At 30.0% G+C, this 25,892-nt stretch overlaps 1 protein-coding gene and 1 long non-coding RNA gene across 2 annotated transcripts in view; one reads left to right on the forward strand and one right to left on the reverse strand.

Annotated features, from left to right (window-relative positions):
* RhoGEF64C (Rho guanine nucleotide exchange factor at 64C) overlaps positions 1–25,892 on the forward strand; it is a 319,583-nt gene that overhangs the window by 9,636 nt on the left and 284,055 nt on the right. The window lies entirely within an intron of this gene.
* Positions 13,247–15,471, reverse strand: LOC148278719 (uncharacterized). The gene is made up of 2 exons (XR_015823111.1): positions 15,025–15,471; positions 13,247–14,866 (listed from the first exon to the last, which is right to left on the reverse strand). It is a non-coding gene; the product is annotated as an uncharacterized LOC148278719 (long non-coding RNA).

Below are 25,892 nucleotides of genomic sequence, written 5' to 3' on the forward strand. Positions count from 1 at the left end.
CAATTAGCTAAGCGTCTCGTAAAAATGAATGATTATCAAAGCATCTATACTCCCTATCTATGCGACATCCTATCGGTGATAGGTAATAAAGAACTCACACGAGAGGTAGTATTATACATGATCAATATAGTGCAGGCAACTGGTAAAATAAACCAAAGTAGGGAAGAAAATGCCGAACACTCCTCTAGTGGAACGGAAGGCCTGTTGACTACTGCCAACAGGCCGGCTTCTCCTGAAGAGTTTTGAGTGGTTTCCTCTTCACATAAGCAAATGCTGAGAAGTTCCTGATTGGCCCACATTAGTATATCCCTCCTGATCCCAACAGTTTATAAATTTCAAGAAATTTAATTGCAGAAAAATTCACTTTTGAAATATAAACCTTATATATTATAAGCAAGGTAAATAATAAAGCAACTCCCATATAAAAAAAATAAAAAAATCTATTCACTTATTCAACAAGTTTACGACCTCGCTCAAACATTTTTTAGTAGAATTTCAATTTCTCAAACAAAGGTTTCGACCATATCGCTCATTTGTATAAAAACACCGCATTAATAATAAACGTACATCCTAACAACGCAAATGTTGTTTCTGAATCCAATCACAGAAAATTGTTTCAGTAATTTTTTAAATGCTTTTATTAATTCATTTCAAATATAAAAACCAACTTAATTTTTTGTAAAAATGTAATTCAAAATTTGTTATCGTGATAACTTGTTCATATAATACCTATGTAACTAAAAATTAAACTTGACATTTGCAAAAACATTAAACTTAAGTGAATAACTGCCAATTAAAGATATAAAAAAATATCTGCATACACAGGTACATAAATTTGAAATATTATAAATAAATTGTCAATAAGCTGGTGGTAATTTTAATAGTCATAAGTTGATGATGAAGTAAGGTTTTGTTTGAAGACTAAAACTACGCATAAATTAACAGGGTTTTTAGTAAAAACAATAAACCTTTTTAAAAGCAATTTTTTTTAATGATGTTTTATTTTAAAGGTATTATAGGTTATGGTGGTTGAATTGGCATCAACGGGTGATACAAAACTAAAATGAACTTTAATATCTCCGGGTGATACTTAGGTATTATATCACTGAGAAGTGCTCTCCCGAGTTTATAGTTGTTTTCTTTTAAAAAAAAATATTGGGTTCTACTAAAAACTAAGTTTTAATTTTGTAATAATTTATTGTTTTCATCGTTTATAGAAAAACAAAAGGGAAATTGATTACTATTATATAAGAGTGGGCACTGTATTTTAAGAGATGCACAAAAGTATTTAAATATTTTTTAGGAAACTAAAATATATTTTTTTTGCATTATTTATTGGTACCTATTTACATATTTTAAATCACAAAAGGTGGATGATTTCAAAGTCAAATCTCATAAAGGGGATGCATAATGCTTTAAATATGTACGAATGGTGGGCGTCTGTCCTAAATATAAAATGTGGATACGAAAATGGTCTTTAAAATACGAGAATCTGAATGCGTGTAAGTGTAGATATTTGTCATAAGTATAATTTCCTCGGTATACCGGTCCTAATGCCCACACGCTTGTCCGTACTAGGTTCTTCAACACACATAACTGTATCGGCGTTTGGTCTACAAATTGTCCGAGGCATTCGCATTTCCATCTGGCCTGGTGTCGGTGTATAGACTAGACATTCATATCCGATCTTCGGAAGGCGAACAGGCTGGGCGCTTACAAAATCATTTCTGGCCAATTCATAAAAAGCACTAATTTTTTACCGTTCTCTCGGCTGTCGGTCCAGATATTTTTATGATTCTCTTATATTTGCGATTGGCTAGAATATGGCGGTTATTTTGAATGTAAATAAAGACTTCAATATATTATAGATGTATTCATGGCATGCATAGAATTTAACCCATTATTTTATTCAAATGAGACACTGACCGTGTGTTTTTTTATTCATCTTCTAGTTACTTCTCCATTAGATAAGATAATAATTTTGAATCGTTTAATGCATAATAATAAATAATTATTATAATTACGTGCAGTCATGATTAATATTATCGAACTAAATAGGTAGGTCTTACATAACAAACCGCAGAATAATAAAAAATAATAATAATCACTCGAGCGAGCATTATACATTTTGAATTAATTTGGTGCGATAAAAAGTTAATTTTACGGAAATATGCTGACCAAGTGATTTGATTAAATCAGAGCTTGAATAAATTATTGATGTATGTTACAAGTTACAATATATTTAAGTAAACGCTGTAGATATATCCACGATGCGAAATATCAAACAAATTTAAAATACCGTAGACAAAGTCCATACTTTGTTTCTCACTACATAATATTTTTTTAAATTTTAATTCCGCACATTTTTTCTTTCTTATTAGTAATTTGGTTCGTTGATGAGCTAAGAAGGTCTCCAAGACATGATTTAAGTATAATAAAAAGCCAATAACATAATTAAGGGATTATTTTATAATTCAAGGAAGATGTGTGAGGAAATTGGTAAATGCTAATTACCTGGCAGTATGTATGACAATATTTATCAACATTGACAGGTATTTATATTATGTAACGTCTTATTGCAAGACCTGCATATTTTTGTAAAAAGAAAAGAAGACTCTTTCACAATACCAGAAATAAAACAAAACTCAAAACTTCAGTGTTAATAAACCTATTATTTCAGCGTATACATTCGAGTCTTGGACAATTTTGCCAATAATAATTCCACTAAGACATATTCTGAACCAATAATAATAATGAACCCTAATGAATAGTTAAGATGAAATCAAGTGTTCGAGATTCCATTTCGTAAATTAACCCTAGGACAGACCCATGCAAATGTCCTCGCCCTTAAACTGTATAACTCCTACTTTAAAGAAACAACGGAAAATGATAATTTAAGCCTCTCTTCTTCTAATAATTCATTTATAAACTGGGTCAAAAAGATAAATGTCAATGTTTTCTTTTCCAGAGAAACTTTTTGTTTGCTTTCGTATTAAAAAAAAATTCATTGTTATCATTATGGATAACTTATATACTGCAATTTTTGAGAGGCCTTAGCTGAACTTATCGGTTTTTTCGCCGAACTAGATCTAAGCCAGTCTAATTTTCTCGACTTTATTTGTAAAAAAGTCTGCAAAATTAGTAGCAGTAGTGACTGTATCAGTTGTCTCCTACTATATGGTCACCACGAGCAGATATTGATACACCATAGATTTCATTATTTATTCTAGATTGGATAGACTAGACATTCATATCCGATCTTCGGAAGGCGAACAGGCTGTGTATACCAGGAAATAAATATCCATAATAATTTATCCGACGAAATAATTTTTTTAAATGGCTATACAAAATTCTAGCTAAAGTCAAAAATATTTGTCTATCAACCTCCTTAGTAAAATGTTGCTTTTTAACATTTAAGTCGTTTTTATTTAAGGCGGCCTCCGTGGTGTAGTGGTCAAAACGCTTGACTCACGCACGGAAGGTTCCGGGTTCAATTCCCGATGAGAACACAAAAATTTTAAAAAAAAAGGGATTTTTCTCAAGCCTGGGTGCTCTGTGATGTAATTCACCACTGTAATCAGACCTCCTGGCCTGTTGTGGTGCAAAAAAAGAAAAAAAAGTAAAATTGTTAAAATTTAATGGAATTCCACCAAATAAATGGTAAAACCCACTTTTAATTTTCGCGGTACAGTTAATATTTAAGTTATAAGCGTTCTTCATACAAAATGTGGTGCGATGAAAGATAAATTGTATAGATATGTCGCCATTGATTTGTAGACTATTAATTAGTTTTATATACTAAGCGGAAATAAAAGCTCATAAATTTAAGTACCGCTGTGTAATAGTATAATTAACATATCGTTCTAAATATTTTCTGCAATGGCTGTGACAAAATATTCTAGTGTTAGTTGACACACATTTTTTTCTGTGGCAGCCATTTCAAAATTTCCAAAATATTTATCACGCTCAATCCTAACTAATCAGCTTTGTAGCGCTTTATGGTAATCAATTTAGTCTGTCGTGTATGGATACTTATAATACTAGATTAAAAATCGATTTAGTTCGTGTCGCAAGACATTTTCATTGTATTATCGATAGCATATTGTAAAAATAGGAACACCAGCGGAATGAGTTGTCTCAATAAACAAATGAAATGACGCAGTCGCGCGTATTTCATCCTCTATTAATTCGAAGAATGTTTTATTAATTTTACAAGATGACTCACCTGACTGCAATAAATACATATGTTCGTGTAAAACTTAGTGTATTATTTCGACGCTTTACTGACATAATGTATTAAGTCATTAAAACAAGTTCCGAGATAATCGTATTTAAACCTTATTATTCTTTTAACGCATCATTTCTCCCCCAATTTTCTTTTTTTTTAAAAGCTTTGCAAAAGGAATCATTATTCTAAACAAAGCATAAAATTTGGAATTAACATCTTGCACCTATATTTAAAAGTACTTAAATATATAAAGACTCAACAATGTTTTAAGTATGTCCAAATGCTTGCAGACTGGCTGGATTTTCTTTAGGGAGTTGTTCATATTTAAATTTGTTGCAACAGAGAGGAAAAACATTTGTGAGAAGGGAATAGGGAAGTCTAGGCATTTACAAGGCTTATGACCTGTCACTGGCCACACATACTCAAAAAACATTGTTGAATTAACTACCTGGTAAAAGAAGAAGTATACAAATTGGAAAATTGTTTTCAGGCGTTGCCTAGTAGGTGAATTGGTTCAGCCGAATGAATCTCACCCACATGATAAAGGTTTCAGCTCTTTTACTTCATAAAAGTCAACAGATGGATGAGTTGAGGAAATGTGGAAATTCAAACATAGGCAGAATGGCGAATGTTACACAGTGTGTAAAGTGGCCACTTAAACTAGCCAATGACTGGTCATAAGCCCTGTAAATGCCTAGACTCACATATTCCCTTCTCACAAATGTTTTCCTTCTTGTGGTAACAAATTTATGAATAAAGACTATTTACTTAAGGCACTCTGTCAGTATAGCCTCAATTTATTCTGTGGCAGATAAAGAATACAGTTCTGTATATGAAATAAAGTCAAACCCCGGACTAGTGTTTTTGATTCCATGACTACTTGCGGATAAAATTCCTAAAAAAGGAAATAGAGTGGGGATAAATCCGCCTTGTTGTGTAGTGGTTGGGGCGTACGCTTACCACCATCGAGGTCATAGGTTCGATTCATTTCACGGTGATTCTACACTGAAATAATTACTTGAACTAAAGTGAAAGACTAATTACCTTATCTTACGTTACAAAAACAAGTTATTGATAGGAGCGCCAATGCAGTGCCTAATGAACCACTGGATGTGAATAGGAACACTGTTATGATGATCTGTCATAATCATGTCACTATAGACGTGATACTTACATATAATTTAAATACGATTCACTGAAACTCATGGGTTTGATTCATTCGCGGAATTATTGATAAATGTGTCGAACATTAAATTACAGATCATAAGGTAGTCGTTCTTATATGTAAAGGAATAGATTTTCACCTGAAACTGGTATTTAGACATAATGTAAATTTGGTGCATATTTAATTGGGTAAATTAGCTTAATAATTTAAGATATTTTAGTAAAATATGTCGACATAATATTTAGAACCATAAATTTGATGAATATTGCATTATTATACTTACTATTCAAACAACAGTATGTGCAAGAATGCCTTGATATTGTGTGCGTCGTTCGTATGAATACAGGTAAAGAAATCATGTTTTAACCTCAATTTCAAAAGTGTTGCTAAAACATCATTACGTCTATAAAAAACAGTAAAAAAAAAATTTACGTGTAACATTATTTTTATTTTCTTGATGGTCTACAGATTTAAAATGTCTTTCGTTATTATTTACAAATGTGTCATGATGAAAGAATTGTAACATAATTTAACTTTGTATTTATTTTGTATAAAATCACTAAATTGTAACATTTCCGTATACAAAGACATATAAAATCCGCCTTGGTGTAATTTTTCCTTTCACGTATAACAATTATTGTTGCTTTCTGAGGTAATTCGTGATCGACACATAAATAGTCACTTCCGTCAACAATGGACAGTGTTAAACATTATTTTGTCGGAAAATCAAGGTTGACGGAAGACAGCAATTTAAGAGTAACGTTCTTGTCTGAATGGAGGCTAAATAAGTTTTAGGTTTTAAATTATAAAAAACATCGAAGATAAATTTCTTAATTAAAAAATAAATATGTGTGTCATGGCGAATAATTAGTAAAAAATAATATAAACCTGAAGTTAAACTGAAACCTTTGAAATACTTAAGTAATATTTTCAATGTAAAATCAATGATTGTTTTATATATTTATTTATTTATACGTAGGTGTGATATTTATTTATTTATATTATTTATTTTATTTTTGCACCACAACAGGCCAGGAGGCCCAATTACAGTGGTGAATTACATCACAAAACACCCAGGCTTGAGAAAAATCACACTAAATTTTTGTGTTCTCACCGGGAATCGAACTCGGTACCTTCCGTGAGTGAGTCAAGTGTCTTGACGGCTACACCACGGAGGCCGCCAATTTATATTTTACACATATTTTTTCATATTTTGCTTATAGTAAATTTAGCCGCTTATTTACAAGATGGCAGGTTTAATTCGGTAGAAAATTATTTTTATAATATAAAAACATTAGTTTAATGATTAACAAGAATTTTCGACAAGTTGTCACGATTTCAGAATCGCTAAAACCATTTGATAAAAAACATGTTTTTCATTATTTAAATACTATTTATAACGCATTAAATATTAGAAATTAAAAGTATGGGAAAACATGGTATGGAAAATATCAGAAAATTAAGCAAGTTGATCAAGCACAAAGCAAATGTCACAGAAGTGAGACAAATCGTTTCTCGAAAAATTATTTCACCTTCCATTGCAACAAATGAATACGAGATAAATAGTTATGGCGACAATTACATAAGTTTGGTCTTACTGGTCTTTTGAAATAAGATAATATAACTTTTCGTTGTTTATTAACACTCGGTCTGGTTGCACAAACTATTCGTTTTGTTGCTTAGCCTGACTTGATGACCAATAGTGAAAACTAAAAACATAAGGTGAGCACGAAATGTTAGGACATATTTTTATGAGATTTATATTATATCTGTTTGAAACTTGATTTCTACCGGTATGAACAAATTGTAGTTAAATTAGTATATTGTGGAAATAAAATGATATTACCTGATAGTTGACCTACAAGATGGCTTAGGCGGATAGGGATATAAGATAGGTTTATTAGAGTTCCGGTGTGAGATTGTATAATTAGTGGAGTGTCGGTAATTATAAAAGTTGGCAAATTAAACGTAAGGTTACAAATGAATAAAAATGGAGTAGTTTGTCTAAAACGAAATGTGGAATAAGAAACAGTATTTGAAATTTTACGATTAGTACTTATACAATTTTGAAATTTGTTTTAATTGTGTGCGGCGCCGCGTACGTTTAAGAACAAAATAACAAATCTAAAATAATAAAAAATGGTAGATATAGAACTTGATTTTTTTTTTGATTGATCCAATTTAAAATATTTAAAAGGAAAACATATAATTTGAAGTAGAAACACAATGTAATAGAAGAATACAAGTAAGTAGCCGTTCAATATAATGAAATCAATTGCATTATGTACCTGATTTATATTTCGAAGTAGGTAGTTAGAAATAAAAATTCAGTAATGTCATATTTTTATAATTTTCATTTATTTTTGCACCACTACAGGCCAGTAGGCCCAATTACAGTGGTGAATTACATCACAGAACACCCAGGCTTGAGAAAAATTCATTTTGATTTTTGTGTTCTCACCGGGAATCGAACCCGGAACCTTCCGAGCGTGAGTCAAGCGTCTTGACCACTACACCACGGAGGCCGCCGTAATAATCATTATGAAATTAACAGTATTGACGGATATTTCATATTATAATGTTACTCATGTACCAACTAAATCTATTTTTTAATGAGAGTTTCTAATGAAATGTAATGTTCTTACAAAATTGCCAAAATTATTCAGTTTTTTATATTGTACAGAATAAATATGGTAAAAAAAAGAAATTCAGATGATTATTTTTAACACAGTACAAAAATTTAATTTTACTCGTATGCAGTGAGTGTTCAATACCAGGAGGAAAAAGCCATTAATGATACGGTCAAAAAAAGGAGAAATAATATGTATTTTTTTTTTTTGTATTTCAAATTGTAATTAGTTATTAAAACTAATCATCTGATCAAACATATGATCATTTTATTCATAACGTGATATTTAAAACGACCACGTGCATAATAATGATAAATATAATGGGTATTCCGATTTTCCCGATAAAATTAGATCAAATTCTTGACCATTTACGTGATTAGATACAAGGATTTGAACAGTTATCAATTAAATTATAGCATTGCGTCGTGATGAGAAATAACTATTTAAAATGTTACACAATAGTAAGTAATGATTACGTTTTATGTATAAATGAATAAATCTTTTTAATTTTGGTACATTTTGCAAATGATGAAAGTAGTTCATTATCCCACAGTTAAGGAGGTTAATGTTTTTTTATATTAATTTGTTGCCTTAATGATTATATCCGTAAGTCATTTGTTGGCCAAAGATGTCGTTAAATTCCATTGATATGTTATTTGCTATATTATAAAACCGCCCAATAACAGTATATTTGAAGAGATGATGGAAAATGTGGGAGTGAAAAAGTTTCTATTGGGTACCTTTTTTTTCTTGTTTTATATTATCTTGTCATATCATATAGGAATTAGAATTAAAGTAAAGTGTGTTGTCATCTTAGGTAAAATGATAACATATGCATAATGCTATGTTTAAAAAATTTCTACACCGTTATAATATAAAATATAATAATTTTAAAAGCACAATATTTACAAAATGATGTGGAGATAAGTATTTTGTGTTCAAAACAAATATTACATTTTCACATATATACTCGTAACATTAAAAAAACCACGAATCAGGCCCAAAAGCGACTTTTGAAAACTGGGTCTATTTTATCCCACTTCATCACCCGCCTTTTAATCAAATGTGAAAGAAAGTCAAAATGAAATAAATATATTTTATGGAAAAATACGCATTTAGAAGAATTATATTTGAAGCAATAACTTTGTGGTTATTCATTATAATAAATTAAATAATAACAACTTTGATTTAAAGCACTCATTTTTTATTTTTTAACTTAACTAATGAATTTTTATTTTATCAATATTTTCTAAATATTATGCTGCGTATGGAGCTAATAAATAAAGTATTTTTGTGATGTAAGGACAGGAAGCGTAATGTGAGATGGATACGATCTTTATAACTAGAGAAGAGTGGACTAAAGGAAATATTATTAATTTGTTTTTTTGAAATTATTATTATGAATCGCTTTTTTCATTTCTAAGATTTCTACGCTATCCAATTAAAAAAAATCCGAATAATATTTTTATTATCAATAAAATATATAATACATAAAAAAGATATTATACTTCCAAGAGTTATAATGAAACTTATTTGGGACCGTCCATGAAAAGTAAACATTTTTGTGACAATACATAATTTTAGTTAATACCATCTAAAACCGTAAAAAAACATATTATGGGTAAGAAACATAAAACACAGTATTATACACCATCTATATAAATTACTAACTATTGCTATCGAAAAGATTTGAATAATATCTTTGAATTGCGACACTTTTAGACCTGCAATTCGACTTTTCGACCGTTTTTTAGTTCGTCAGGCAGTTGACTAAATTGGGGATGCCCAATTTTTTCCAGAGACTTTTTGACGTTCAGGGATATTTAGATACACTACGAGTTTTTGGCATTCTTAGAAATGAAAAAAAGCGATTCATAACAAGAAAAAAATATCAAATAACCAAACAAACATTATTTCCTTAAGTCCACTCTGGTCTAGTTTTGAAAATCGTATTCATCTCACATTACGTTTCCCATCCTAACAAGACAAAAATATTGCTCCATACGCTGCATTATATTTAGTAAACATTAAAAAAATAAAATAGGATACAATTCATTAGTTAAGCATACCTTTATAAAAAAACATGTTAGCTTTAAAACTGATCGGTAGAAAAAATATTTAAAAAGTGGTTAAAAACAGAGCTGTTATTTTTTATTTTATTGAACAATTCGTATTTAAGAATATATTTGGATAGACATGTTTTGAAGTTGATTTTCAAGGGATATTATGAGGTATTTTTTAGCAAATTAATAAAATCACATTCCACATAAACGTGTTAAAATATTCAAGATCTAATTAAGAGTATCAAGGTATCTGTGCATTCATTAATAAGCTATCGTTTGTATAAAAACTACATAATACATATGTCTGCATGTTGATTTGGCTGGTGTAGTTTTTGTAAAGTGGGTATTAGGTATCGTGAACATTCTTTTGATGAAATTAATATCACGAGTCTGTTTTGTGTTGAGTAGGCATGGATACAAAATGTTATCTGAATTTGTTATTGTAATTAATATTGCAACGACTCAAGGTCGTGATACCCAAACTTGGCTGCCACTAGACCTGTCGAAATACTAAGATATGATTAATTATTTTTAAGTTATTGGATCAAATTAAAGCCATACATTAATATTGTATGCTTACTTATTAAGACACCCACAAAACCAGATCACAGTTGTTAAACTAGTACCCATATAAATAATGAGTATTTATAAATGAAACAGAGATTATACAGGCATTGAAAGTATGATATAAATAACTAAAAAATACATTAAGAGCGTCTTTTTTAAAGTTTTTAAATTACATATTATTACGATCTTCTAATATTTTATTTCCCGATTTGTATGGTTCCTTGAACAACAAACGTCCTTGTTTCCTATGGTTGAAATGATTTAAGTATATTAAAAATGAGTGACCGTGATATTCTTTATTAACCGGCAATCCTACACATACTTAGACACAATTTGAAAGGATTATGATCTACAACGGACGCTAAAAGTGAAGTGGGTGTAACTTATTTATTAGATCTTCATACTTTAAAAGTAAAATTGCTGAATTGAGGTCAGTCGTGATAACAATGGGTTGAAACGAGAATTTCTACTAGTGGGTCGTATTTCAATTCTTCCGAATCGTTTCGAATAAAATGTTTTAGGGTAAAACGTTCCGTGCAGGATTTATTAATGATTAAAATGTTCATAATTTAACACGTCACTAGCAGAGGCAACTTCTGACTACAATATCGTCGGGTTTCTGGTACAAGTTTGTAACTACATTTTACTAGTTGTGAGATATTGAACTTTTAAAGTTAAAAACTTACCCCAAATCAGCAATTCAAATAAAAATGCATGTTGAATATTATAAAACATTATCTTTTGTGATGAAATATGTGGATTAACTTTTTAAACAAAGATTACTTAATGTCATTTATGATAACATCTTATTATTCCAAAATTTTTAGTTACCAGCGTTTTTTTTTTAAAAACATACAGAATAATAACCAATAACAAGACCAATTACGAGTTTCACATAGAAACAATAATAAAAAAAAAGTACAGTTCTCTAGGAGTGAAAAGAAATGGGATGGTAAAATAGGGAAGAAGGAGAAGAAGGAAAAAGAAAGAGTAAGTAAATATAAAATAATGCAAAAAGAATTAATATAAATATACACTTACAACATACATACACATATACAAACACACACACATATATATATATATATATATATATATATATTTATACAAATAAACATATATGTATACACCAGTGGCGAATGGTTATTTTATTTACAGGTAAGCTATGAAAAAATATCATAATAAATAAAAATATCACGAGTACATAGAAGGTACATAATATAATGTAAGTAAAATATACTATAAATTTATATTTTTCCGTGGTTCTGTGTGATACAACAACTCTCATCCATGAAATCAACTCAAAAGATGTAACTTCGTGATATATTATTTGATTATATATTACATAGATATATTATCCATTACTTAAATATATAATTCATTAAAAAATAAATAAAAAATAAAAAATACTACCATGAATTCAGTCGATATTAGGTATTCAATTGAAATGTCAACTGGTCGCAATGTTCTAGTAATTAATAGTGCTAAAAACGGCCACGTGGAGTGCTATATGTCCTGCAATATGACGCATTAAAGTAATTATGGTCTTATGTCAAAAGTACCATCTCAAAGAAAAATAGTCCTTAAGAAACAATGTTTAAATACTGTTTTCCAAATCAAGAATCTTCAAATAATTAGTGTAATCTGCAAGTTTAATCTAGGAGAAATAACCCGCACTGGGTACATATACATACATTCAAAATATAGTATACTTATTTGAATGAAAAAATATGCTGGAATAATCGGCTAATTTCTTGGCGCACCGCAGGCGCTGGGTGCGCTTTATTAAAATTAAATTTTATATCAGGATAAAAATACAAACGGTGGAAATGATTTGAAATAAATGTTAATTATTTATTTGTTTTTCTGTAAATAACGTTACAATAAAACATTATTATGGTTACTCAAATATAATGGTAAGCTGCGCATAATCGCTTCTATACACGGTTCGCCCCTGGCATACACAAATACATACATACATACGCGTACATATATATAATTAATAATAAATTAGAGAAAACTTATAAATAAAATTTAAAATAGCAATAAAATATTTTTCCCTTGTGGTGTCTACATCGCAATATATTGTTTCGATGAAAAGATTTATAGCGCTAAAGTTTTTATCGTATGACGAGCATACTTGAATAGGGTTGTGGTCCCACAACTAGTGTTGCGGACTCACGGATCAGAGGTCCGAGGTTCGAACCCCACTCCACCCCAACTTGATTTCCATTTTCTAATAGAGAGTTATTTACAACTTGTTGAAAATGGCCACCAAAATTGAAATACTTGAGTAAATCATAAGAACGCAAATATTTATTAAAAACAATAAAAAATCTTTTCTAATGAAAAGATTGACTGAAATAGTCATTCTGATTCTGGCATTTAAATATTGACTTAGAAATAATTAATGCATGCCAATATCATTGGAAAAGAATTAAAAGGAACAGTTAAATGATGATGCTTCTGCATTTCAGTACTTAAAAATCACAAAATATATACTAATAACTTGGTGTTTTGAGTCTTTTTATTTTTGTTTGACTTTAGCTGTCAAAAATATTGTACAGCACACTCCTTCGAACTACCATTTTATCATGTCTTCTGCGAGTCTGCTTTAACCTTATATTAACGTAAAAAATATATTTATTAAAAAAATACGTTAAAGGATAATATAATAAAAACATGGTTTGGAACATGTTTTATTTGATATCCAACGTAAAAGCATGGAGTATTAATTTAGAATTAATATCACCTAGTTATGAAAATCACAAACCGTAGCTAATACCGATAGAGTTCAATGCTACTCGTATGAATTGTAATGATATGGGTTACATTACTATGTTTATTGTATATATTACACCTTTGCATATCATTTTGATATGCTACTTGTGAACAACAACGATTTCACTTGTGTTTTAATGAAAAAATAATTGAGTGTGCAATTTTATAATGTGCACATAAAATGTGTTGAGTTATTGTTTAGTGTGTCTAATTATTTTATTTTTACACTCTTTACACAAATATATAATATTGATCAATTTTGTGATCACTGTTTCATGTTATTTGTATTTTATTCATTTTTTCTATCAACACTTTTTAACATATCGCGTGCAATATTAAAGTATAGAAAAGTAACAAGTGCGAGCCTCGTACGCGTCGGTAAAATAAATAGTTTTATGTTTTATTTTAAAAAACTTCTTTTTAATCTAATACTGTGAACTTTAATACATAAAAGACCTGTTATATCAGGGACATCCGATGCGCTATAAGCTTAAAGTAATAACACGCCATTGCTAATAGCGTCGCTCATACGGACGAAAACCATTCGAAGATTATTAACCGACTATTAAGTAGGCTACAGCTTACAACAATACAACGAGAGCGTAGGTACTAGGGTCGAGAATTGCAAGTGTAAACCGAAACCATCCGTTACTCGTTTTTAGTTAAACTAAAAACTAAAACAAAAATATGGAACGCTTTTGATCTATTCAATTTGGGATGCGCAAATAACACACTGATCAAGCAAATAATAATTGCACAAAAAACTTCAATCAAAATTATCTTAAGAGTCCCAATCAGAACAAGCTCCCTCGGTATATTTGAAAATCTTAATGTAAAATCTATAAAACAACTTTATGTAAAAGCTTTGTTACTATACGCACGTAAACATTATTCTCTACCTTCCGTTACAAATACAAGAGTTACTAGATACTCCACCCTGATGCTGCAAAAACATAAAAAAATAAATACAACCTTCGGTCAAAGAGGATTGGCCTACTACTCGGTTAAAGTGTACAATCTACTTCCATTATTCATAAGGACAATTAGTAAGCTCGCACAATATAAAATTGCTATTAAGAAATGGATAGTGGAGGTGGGTTGCGCACGGATCGATGAGTGGATCAAGCTAAATAGGTAAAATGTGTGTACTGTTTATGAAATTTGTTCTATTGGTCTGTATAAATTGTTAATGTTTTTTATGATTATTTTAGTTTTTTATTGTTTATAATGTTAATGATAATTAGGTTAATTGGATTAATTACGTTTTTTTTATTGTTATTGTTCTGTTAACTTTGTTAAATAGCTAATCTTAGGCATGTTTCATATTTTGTAAAATGTTTCCCTCGGCACGGGACATCCCAGTGAGGGAACATTATTCTGTGTAAAAAAAGAATAAAAACAATGTAAAAGTAAAAATAAAAAATAAATAGAGCTAAAGGGCTTCTTTAAAGAATTATTATTCTAAATTTTTAGAGATTTTAAATTTTTTTTAAATATGTTTTTATTAAATTATTCCCTTGTGTAGGTATATATTTTTATTGTACATAATAGAAAATCGTATAATATGTTCAGTGCGTATATTCAGTTTGCTGTTGATAAATCTCCAGAATTTAGGTTGTACTCATTCTAACTTCAATATATGAACGCAGTAATTAGATGATTATCAAATCAATTTAATTACCCACCTAGTATAAAATAAAACAAAATGTTTGATTTATTTGTACTTCTACAAAGAAGAAATGAAAACTAGTGCTTGTAGAAGAAAAAGTGCGTACAAAAATTACCTATACACAAAAATATTATTTGATTTATGGGTTTGCCTCATGCGTATGGAGTTCGCTATATCAAAATCGTATAAACTCGATAAAGTTAATCCCAAATTTCTAACCCACATCCAAATTACAAACGACTTTTAACTCTTTTTCATTTTGATTCCTTGACGAAACGCTGACATAAAATGTCTCGACAAAGTAATAAACTATGAAGTAGATATAATACCAACCTCCTTAATAAAATACAAAAAAAAATAAAAAAAAACTTAAAAATTGAGAACACTTAAACATCGGGATATGTTCAGTTTAAAGCTATGCAACATCCATATACCTCTGGCACACACGTGTCGGAAATATAATACATACTATGAGCAATATGAACGGACATATTTCATGTTTCTTTCCCAACTTTTGCGAATAATCTCTTAGGAAAGAGTTTTATTAAAAATATTTTTACCAGAAAGAGTGTACAATTTATTTTGTACAATAAATATTTAACCAACACTCTTAAATTTCAAATATCAAATGTAATTCTATCTATTCTGTGTAATTGAAGTTAGATCTGTATTGAAAAAATATCCACAAATTATAGGGTTTTAAGCTTTTGTCTTCGTTGAAGTACTTTAAAAAATCATAAAAATTCTAAAACAAGTGTAAAATATAGAAGATACACAAGTATGTATTGTTATGGTATTACACGTGTCCGGCACAATCTAATAAAATAAAATTTATACGCTGTTTATGACGTTTAAACTGTAGTCTGATTTATAGCAGTAAATATAATTATCCATGTACGGTCAAACGAGAGCCGAATTCTCAATACTAAATTGGACATTGATTTGGTACAATATGTGAAATAAAATCCAGTTAGAGAGTAGAAATATGTGTTGTCCATTTAAGTTGGAATTAACGATGCAACCCATATTTTTGGCGCAACCTCTAACCTCAATATACCGTACCCACAGTCCATACAAGACTTGACTTTTATCACGGAAAATCTTCAATTGGCGATAATTAATAATAACATCATGACGTGAAATATATACATATTCGAAATTAATTGACCATTCTTATCTGTTGGCATATTAGAAAACTTAGCTTGTTTGATGCCACGACTTTCTATATATATATTATCAACATAAGACAAAAGTAAAAATATTTATGTTCAATTTAAATAGCACTCTTGTTAGAGTGGTTGTAGACAAAATATAGTATATCTCATCATCACACCCCTATTCAAAACCAATGTTGCATAAAACACTGCATTGGCACCTATAATGCAGCAAATTTTGATCTTCAGGTAAACGAAGATACTGAGATTATGCCTACGCTCCAGGCTTGGACGGTAAAATATTAGAGACATAAACAAATATTTCACTTCAAGCTTGCCAGGAATCGAACCCGGGACCTCACGTATGATAGACAAACGCACCAATCACTAAACAACGATACGGACAAATATTTCCATTCGATTTTCTTTTTCAAAAGTTTTATCTGAGAGATGCCATCGAGTGAACCAAGTAAACATACATTTTTTGTTAGTATTATTTATAAACTTAACTTCAAGAACAAAAATAAATGCACCTTGGCGGGCTTATTGTTAAAAGCAATATCTTACATCCTTCAAAAGTTTTATCCGAGAGATGCCATCGAGTGAACTAAGAAAAGATAGATTTTTTATTTGTGTTTTTTATATATTTAAATTCAAGTACAAAAATAAATGCACCTTGGCGGGCTTATTGTTTAATGCAATATCTTACAGCCCTTAAAAGTTTTATTTAATCTTGATATAGGTACGGATACATTTATTTTGAAATTACTACAATTTATTCCTGGGCAAATTGAACTTACTAATATAAACTAATTAATAGTGTCATTGTGCACATTTGAATATTTAATTCGAAAATTTTCTGTTATGCACAAATAAATAAAAACTTTTTTTAACTCACTGTGATGCTACTTGTGAAAACCTGTAATTGGCTTATTTGTTATCTGTTTTGTAATATATATAAAAGATAATTATAGCTGTTGGTAATCCAAATAAATAAAAAAAAACAAAAAGATGTGTATGAATTATAATTATGTATGCAAAATTGTATCAAACGTACAGTAAGCGAACATTAAGGGGTTTTAATCATTCGTAATACAAAAATAAGTTAAAACATAATTGTTCAGGTAGAAAAAAACAGCGTTAGCTCTTAAAATAGTGTAAAAAATAGATTATCTGCATTGCCACTTTATCTTATATTTCTTAAAAATGTGCAAATAAACATGGGTATGGGTTTTGTTATTTTTCTTTTTAGTCGCTGTCCTCATGACTGAGGATCGTGACCCCTCGTGGCCTCACCGACAATTCTTCTCCAACTCTCCCTTGACTGCGCCGCACGCTGCGCTCCAACTACCGAGGTGCTTGTTGCTGTCCTGACCTGATCGGTCCATCGTGTAGGGGATATACTTTTTCCTCTTTTATTCTCCACGCCATCGACTACAACCAATCACTCCGGGCTATCCTCATCGCTGCGCGCAACGTGTTTAAAGAGTTGGAGAATGCGTCTTTGCCAAACATACCTGGAATCGTTGGTACGTCTAGCGTCCACGAGATTCGTTGCATGCGTCCCAGCACCATATTTCAAATTTTCAAATATGTCCAATTTTTCGCAGCATATAGGACAACGAAGTGGACCAAACTCTTGATGAGCCTTACTGTTACTCACGTACCTATCCTTACAGATTTTATCGAACTTAGACACGGAACTTTTGACAATGGCAATGTGATATTTCAGTTCTCTTTCTCATTTCCCTTTATTGCCACACTGTACCGTGTAAAAAAAGGATACCAAAAAAGAACAATGCTACATAAGTTTCCTTGCATAAAAATCAATACGAGATTTTTAAAAAAATGCAATGGTTTTCTATTGTACTTAAATATAATGACATCAAAATACTTTCACTCTCATTTTATATTCTACGCCAAGCAAAAGAGCGATGTTGGGCTTTCCAATAATGAATAGTGTAATTATATTACAATTGCAAATCTAGCAATAGCAAAGCTTTGCCGGGTTCAGCTCATTAAAAATAAAAATAAACAAATTACTGGAAGCCGTCACTTCCCATTATGTACACAAGAATTGTTATTTCTTTTACGTAATGGGAAACGTTAATGTAAATATACGTATAAAATTCATATAAAAAAATGTATTTAGTTGTAAAATCAGAATAAAATATTAAAAAAACTTTTTTAGAAAGAGCCACTTGTATCTGCGATCTAGATTGAGAGCTTTTATTTGTAAATCAGACTCACAATATTCTAATCTGAGGTCATAAAAGTTAAAACTTGGCGAGTTTTGAATTCGCACCCGTTGATCAGCTCGTGAAATTACATTTCGGATTGTAATATGAAAAAAAACGTGACATTTATCGCAACATTTCAGATACCTAATACTTAAAACGCGGCCATAAAATGATGTAATAGGTCAATGAGTAAAAAGGCTTTGCGAATTGATCACAAAGCTTATTATTAACCTATCTCCATGTACATTCGAGTAAAGTATACCGATTTAAAAAGAGCAATATAGATCCAATATCTTAAGAGGTTTTGTAATTCATGTTGATACTTTTCATAACTACTGACGTGGGTTTAAGTTGAGTCACTGTTATATTTTATATTTATGTAAATATACATACTTCGGTCAGCATCAGTACCGCTTAATCCTTTCTACAGACCTTCATTTTCTTAAATAAACACACTCTGATTTTGTCTCGAGGTCATTTCAGAGTATACGTATGTACATATATAAAAGTCAACCATGTTGATATATTATCGTTATCATGTCCTTATTCGTACCTGGTGGTGCATAGGACATTGCATTGCTATACACAATGCAGAATGTTGATGATTTTTTACACGAAGGCAAAGTAATGTCTTACGGGTCCAATGGCAATAAAATCTTCAGTGAAAGTATTTCCTTTACATATCCGAAAACCGTTTTAAAGACAGTTTCGCTCATACAAAAGCAATGTTTTTTGTCAATAAACGAGTTAATCTTTTTAAATTTTATGTATCGCGATTTTCATTGAACTAGACTCTGCAATTTTAATTGCCCTCTTTCACTGAGAATTCGAAAAATGAAATGAAGGGTCTTTGTCGGATATTGTCATTCTTCCTTGTGACCATATTGCAAACACGAATGTTAGCTATACTAGATACTATTTCTATCTGTATCAAATTCAATTACAAAAGTTTATGTCCATTACATTTTTAAAAATAAATTTAATAACATCAAATTACATTATTATCGTCATTAATTTTTAAATATCCTAACTCCGAAGCCCTTCATACAAGTCATCAAAAGTTCAATTCCATAATCAATTATCTAGCACAGCTTATTTACAAGTTACTTACTACTTAAAATCAATCAAGTCAGAGTGAAAGGATTGTTAGTGGGTACTACGTTTGACAATTTCAAAACCGATAGTTAAAAACACCACTTTTCTTTGATTGAAAAGGACGGCACAAAATATTTATACACAATGAGGCGAAATTTTATCCACTTGATTTCCCTTTTCAGAATATTTACCGAAAAGCAGCCATCAAGTCAAAAATATCCGTCCAAGATTCAGGTTCTATTTCACACCCAGAATTGTATTATTCTTCCACCTGTACACATATTAATGTTGCACGTATAGTTTATTTACTAAATTTAATGCAAAATACAAATGTAGTTAAATGATTTAAAATGGAAAATAAAAATATTTTAATTTCATAAATATTTTTATCATAAAAAATGATGTTTTACAAAAGGAATAAACTTATTGGTGTGTTAATGATTATTTATATGAGAATCGTAAAGTTAAATTATACATTTATATAAAGAGTAATCTTTTTATACAAAAGTAATATGAATATATTTCCTAGTGTTTCTCATTTTAGAAAATTTTCAAACAAATCAAATACCTTCATATCAGTATTAAAAACTGATGAGTTTAGAAACATGTGATGTTATTATACAGTAAATAAATTTATATTGATGTATTTTCTAACGATAAACTTTTTTTTATGTAAATAATTTTATTGCAATTTATTTTACAATCTAATGAAATCGTGCTGCAAAAAAATATTGAGGCCGTTTGTCTTTGCAATAATGATTCATAAAATATCATTTTGAAGTTGATAATATATTTCCATAATGAATTGTATATTGTTGTTAGAAGAAATCATTGGAAAATAAGGCAAGACAGAAAATATAAAATAGTATTTTCCTCATAAAATTGTTCACAATAACATAATGATAACAAACATTTAGTTCGTAATAGATACATTTTTTTGAACAAGCTATTATTTCGTTTTCTGTTATGTTAGGAACCGTAAAAGTATTCATTATACAGTTGTTACGAAAGAAACTATTAAAAGATGCACACGAAAACACAAACAAAATGGCGCACTGTTTTATTTTAATAATTAATCGTTAATTTCATTTTGAATTATGATATTGAAAGGCGGACGAATAATTTGAATTATTATATGAGGACACTTAAATTCAATCTTAAATTAACATATAAATCCGTGTCTACACGCATAGTAATCATACAATAACTAAAAAATTAACTCAATTTATACATGTTATTCTGATATAATCTAACAGATTTTTAAAATAACGAAAAAACATGTTAATTACAAGTTGTCATGACAAATTATAAATTATAGTTTTAAAAAAATTGAATATCTACTATGATAAGAGCCCCAAGATAGTTCAATGTCCTGGATGAACAAATTTAGTTCTCCAAAACGAAAGTCATTTTCAGAAGAACTGTTTAGATTTTGTCTTAAGAAAGAGACCATTGCAGGAGGCTGCTGAGAGATATTGTATAGATTTATATACTACAAGTTAAACCCGGCAATGCTTTGCTATTGCTAGATTTGAGTGCATACTTAAATATATATTAAATGAACACAATCGAAAGTTTGATATCAATTGTTAATAAAATTACGTCAAAATTAGACATGTACATATGTAAATATACATTATTATTTTTGTGTTTCGGATTATATAAAGTGTGAGGATATACGATGACAGGGAAGTTTGATAAATAGGTATTTAAACATTGTTTTCCCGTCACTGTCTTGCAGATGCCTCCCGATGCTGTGCAAAAAAGACAACTGTATGTCGAAACTTTTATGCCCAACTAAAAAAAACAAAATCGACGCTTCACTAAATATCAAGTGTCTAAAAAAACACTGCTTTAGTGCCGTAATCAAGAGAGAAAATACGGGAATACGTTTTTATGAAGAAGAGTCGGACCGCGTTTCCTCTTAAGATTAAACAATATTCAGTTTACTTACAAAACTTTACTTTTGTTTTCAGACCATTTTCTAAAAGTCGTAAATAACTTGTGCTGGAAAAATGGAAATCGAGTTATGGTAGAGTAGGGTTTGAACCAGGGACCTTTGGTCCGTTAGTCCACAATACTACCTCGGGACCACGACCCGATTCAAATATGTATCGGTTAAGTATGTTTTCCAGATGTTTATTGATGTATATGTTTATTTATTTATTTAGCTTTTTGTACATAATGTTATTTGTACATTGGCAGGCTTATTGCCAAATGGCAATTTCTTCCAGCCAACCAAGTTGTTTGGGTATTTTTTTTTTGGTACTGTTCAAATTATTAATTATTAACGCATGCTACCACTTTTCATTATTTTGTATTCCAACTCGACACAGGGCTCTTGGCCTCGTAGAGTTAGGGATACGTTTTTTTGTAATATACGTATTTATATAAATAAATAAAGTGAAAAAAACATTATTATTTCTGCAAATCAAAATCGTTATTTTCACCAAAAAAAATCAGCATTTGACATTTGAGAATAAATAATAAGATCTTATTACTCACTATAATACATACTCTTTAAATTTAAATTTGACTCTTCTTTGAATATGCCTTTCAAGCTTGTTCCACCTTCCATAGTTTCAACAATGAACCGTCGATAGTGGTAAAAACAAACTTCACATAGGTAGTAACAATTCAAAATATCAAAAGGGTATTAAGACAAAATAGCATAGCAACAATAACTCACCTTCTATAACAAAGAGCAGAATATAAATCTATGCAGTTAGCGAGTCTACAAAATGCATTCAGTCAAGGACAAAAAATAAGAACGATAAAATATATTATAGGTGTTTTCTGATCGATCGAAGTGAGAGAGGTTTTCAAGGAAAACTGGTGTTAATAATAACATGATAGATTCTTCTTTATTACTCAAGGTCACCTTTTCACGTTCTTCCAGTTTTTGTATTGGTACCGGAGGTTTTAAATATGTTATTGCTTTCTTTGTTTTACTGCTAAAGATTTTATCGTTTAGTTTATTGAATAAATAAAATTATGATAATTTATTACAGTGCCAATTTTATTGACACGAAAACTGTTTTGTATATATCGCGAGTGTGTACACTAGAACTACATTATACATGGTGTTTCAGAACCAGACGGTAAAACTTCAGAGTCAAACTGAAAAAAAAATCATAACAATATTTTTCAAAAAACTAATTACTGGGACTAGCATTCCTTCCACAAACCCCTTACCATCCCATCTCAGCTGCTTCTCTTGTCCGTGTCCAGTGCGTATCGTTTCATTGGTCAAATACGTTTCTTTTTTTGTAGGGGTTTGTGAAAGGTATGCTAGTCAGAAAAATTTAAAATATATATTATAAGTAAAAATTATAAAACTCAAAAAACAATTTTTTAAATTTTTTTTTAATGATTTTTGACGAGTTTTTGTAAATAAATTTTTAGAATTTTAAAGAAGTTTTGCGGTCTGGCCCTGGAACACGTGTATATAAAAATGTACTATGTACTACTAAATATATTTATTTATTTTTATAGGCAAACGAATCCATAATGCAAAGTGATGGGCGAAGGTGGGGTTGGCCACGGTTTTGCCCCCGTTGCTTTAAACCGTTATTTTTAAATACAGTTTCACGAAGCAGTTTAATTTGTCAATTAATAATATCCTGATAAGTTTTTTGTTTCCATAACATTAAAAAAAAGGAAAACTGTTTTGGGAGAGTAACCGTTTTAAGTTAACTGTTTCTTTTCTTTTCCACCTCTAATCTGTTTGTCCGATATTTTTGTAGATTGAAATGTTACAATCTAAATATTTAAATTGTTCCTTTATCCTTCTTCTTTCCTTCCCATCCCCTCTCCGCTCTTCATAGTATAGTGTTTTTTTTTTTTATAAATATATTTATTTTTGTTAATCTTTGCTTTTCATTTTTGTATAAAATTGTAAGATTCAATATGTCCATGTATTTATAATTTTCTCAAACTGAACGGTTTGGGTAGGTAGGAAGAAATTGCCGTAAGGCAATATGCCCGCTTTTATATCTATATTTATTGTATATGTATATAAAGTGTCAAATAAATAAATATAATAGAATAAGTATTATTTTTTTATATTATCTCCCTCAACTTCAATACATTTTGTTCAACGTTTTTCCAGTAATTGTACCCCATCATTATAAAACTATTCCAGTTTGTCTCCAAAATAATCATCCACAGCTCCAGTGACTTCTTCATTCGATGTAAAACGCTTTCCAGCAGGGAATTTATTACGGTTTGGAAATAGATAATAGTCACTGGGGGCCAAATGTAGCAAATACTGTGGATGGTCAAGTAATTCTAAATTCAATTCATTGATTTTAGTCATTGTCAAAACACTTTTGTGAGCTGGTGGGTTGTTTTCTCACGAACTCTTCACTTTAAGTTACCAAAGGGGTGCTAGTATAGTTATAGTTACAGCTTTGTTTTGTTCGGTCTTTTTCTCACCGTTAAACGTAAAAGAACCACCAAATATTAATAGTTATTTAAATCAAGCAAATGCGTGCACCATGTTTTAAAATATGAAATTAATTACATTAGAGTAGCAGTGTACTACTATCTTCACGATTAATCATAAATAAAAAAAGCTTTTAAATGAGATGTGTGGGTATACGTAATTACATAATTCTGATTAATTACATTTCTCACAACTTTTCGCACTTATAGTGCATAGAACTGATTTCCGGCATATCTCGATAATTTGTTTCACGAAGGCAATATATGTATAAACATTCGTCCGCCTCGTGATCTAGTGATGTGCGTTTTTGACTACCACGTCTCGGGTTTGATCTCCGGCATATATTTTTGACATGAAATGTATATTTAAAATATGTTTTAACGCTGCAATATTTATTCCCTCTGTGTATAAAATATATTAAAAAATATAAATTTTGATTTTAAATGCGATGTTAAAATTATTATATAAATGGTGTACGACTACCAATGTTCTCAAGAAATAATAGAATAATAATTTTTTTGTAATCGAATACGAATAAAAATTATGTTTATAACTTTATCTACATCCGGGTGGGTGAAGAATACAGTCCTCTGTGTGTGAGATAGAACTAGAGTCTTGGACGAGTGTTTTTGACTCAATAGCGACTCAGGTAAAAAATGTAAAACCAGAACTCAAGTGGAAATAAGTCCACCTTACGAATCATGATTTAGGTCCCAGATTCAGTTCTTTCCAAGGTCGGTGTGAAATAAATAAAAAAAAAACACAGATAGTAAATGCGCTACATTTGGTATATTATTGCATTGCTGTTGCAATCAGTTTCTTTTTATGTTTCCAACCATGTCACCAGAAGTCAAAATTTTCTCTTTATCAAATCATCCAACAGCAAGTTTTTATACCTTAATATCCATAATGTATAGATTAGTTGATTCGTCGCACAACTTGGAATATTTGGGATAGATCTTCCAGATTTTGTTGATCTCTTCACCATTAACACAGTGTGGAATGAAGATGTCATTAGTAAGCTCAAAGTTCTATATGTTGATCGTGTTCTTAAATATATTGTATATCATTATTTTATTGCACTTTTTTATCTTTGCTACATAGTTTAATGTTTTTTTGTTTGGTTTCTTGTACATATGTTTCTTTATATAACTGTTGTAATTGTCTTAGGCCATAGATAAAAGAAATAAATTGCAGTGTAGTGCCTTTTTTAATATAGGGCAGATGAGGATATGATATTGTAAGTTTGATCAGATTAATCTTAGGTTAAAAACTCGTGTTTTAATATGACATATGAATCAGTTTTAAATTCTTTCTGTGTCACTGGTTTAAAATTTATCGCTTGACACATTGTCTTACATTCAATATACACTCGACCACTCCTAGGACATCAAACCTCTACGCGGGACTATAATTACATATGGATAATTATATGTTTATACCGGATAGCTATATTCAAAATGTCAAACGTTTCAATTTCAATGCGAAGGTCCCGAAACGTGTTCGACTTTTTAATACTGACAACAAGTAATTTATTGTAGGCGGAGAGCATTTATTCATTGAAATTGGCCCGGTTTTGTTGGCCATTGTTAACATGGAAAAATGTTAGTTTTATGCACTATGAAATGTGTTAAATTACTTTTTATTTACCCTATTTAGTGTTATGTAGTTGTCAAAAATAAATTAAAAACTTGAACAAACATTACAATCACCTATGAAACAGTTTATCAGTAGAACAAATGTATTTTTTAAAATTTTACTCTTAGTTTTTTATTGTTGGCAAATAAAATACAGTCAACCCTCCTATAACGCATTTTTTGTAAAAAACAACATTACAACTACGTCAATGACTT

This window comes from Micrasema longulum, unplaced genomic scaffold, assembly GCF_059751315.1.
Source record: "Micrasema longulum isolate JH-2025_06_02 unplaced genomic scaffold, ASM5975131v1 h1tg000835l, whole genome shotgun sequence".
Taxonomy (NCBI): Eukaryota; Metazoa; Arthropoda; class Insecta; order Trichoptera; family Brachycentridae; genus Micrasema; species Micrasema longulum.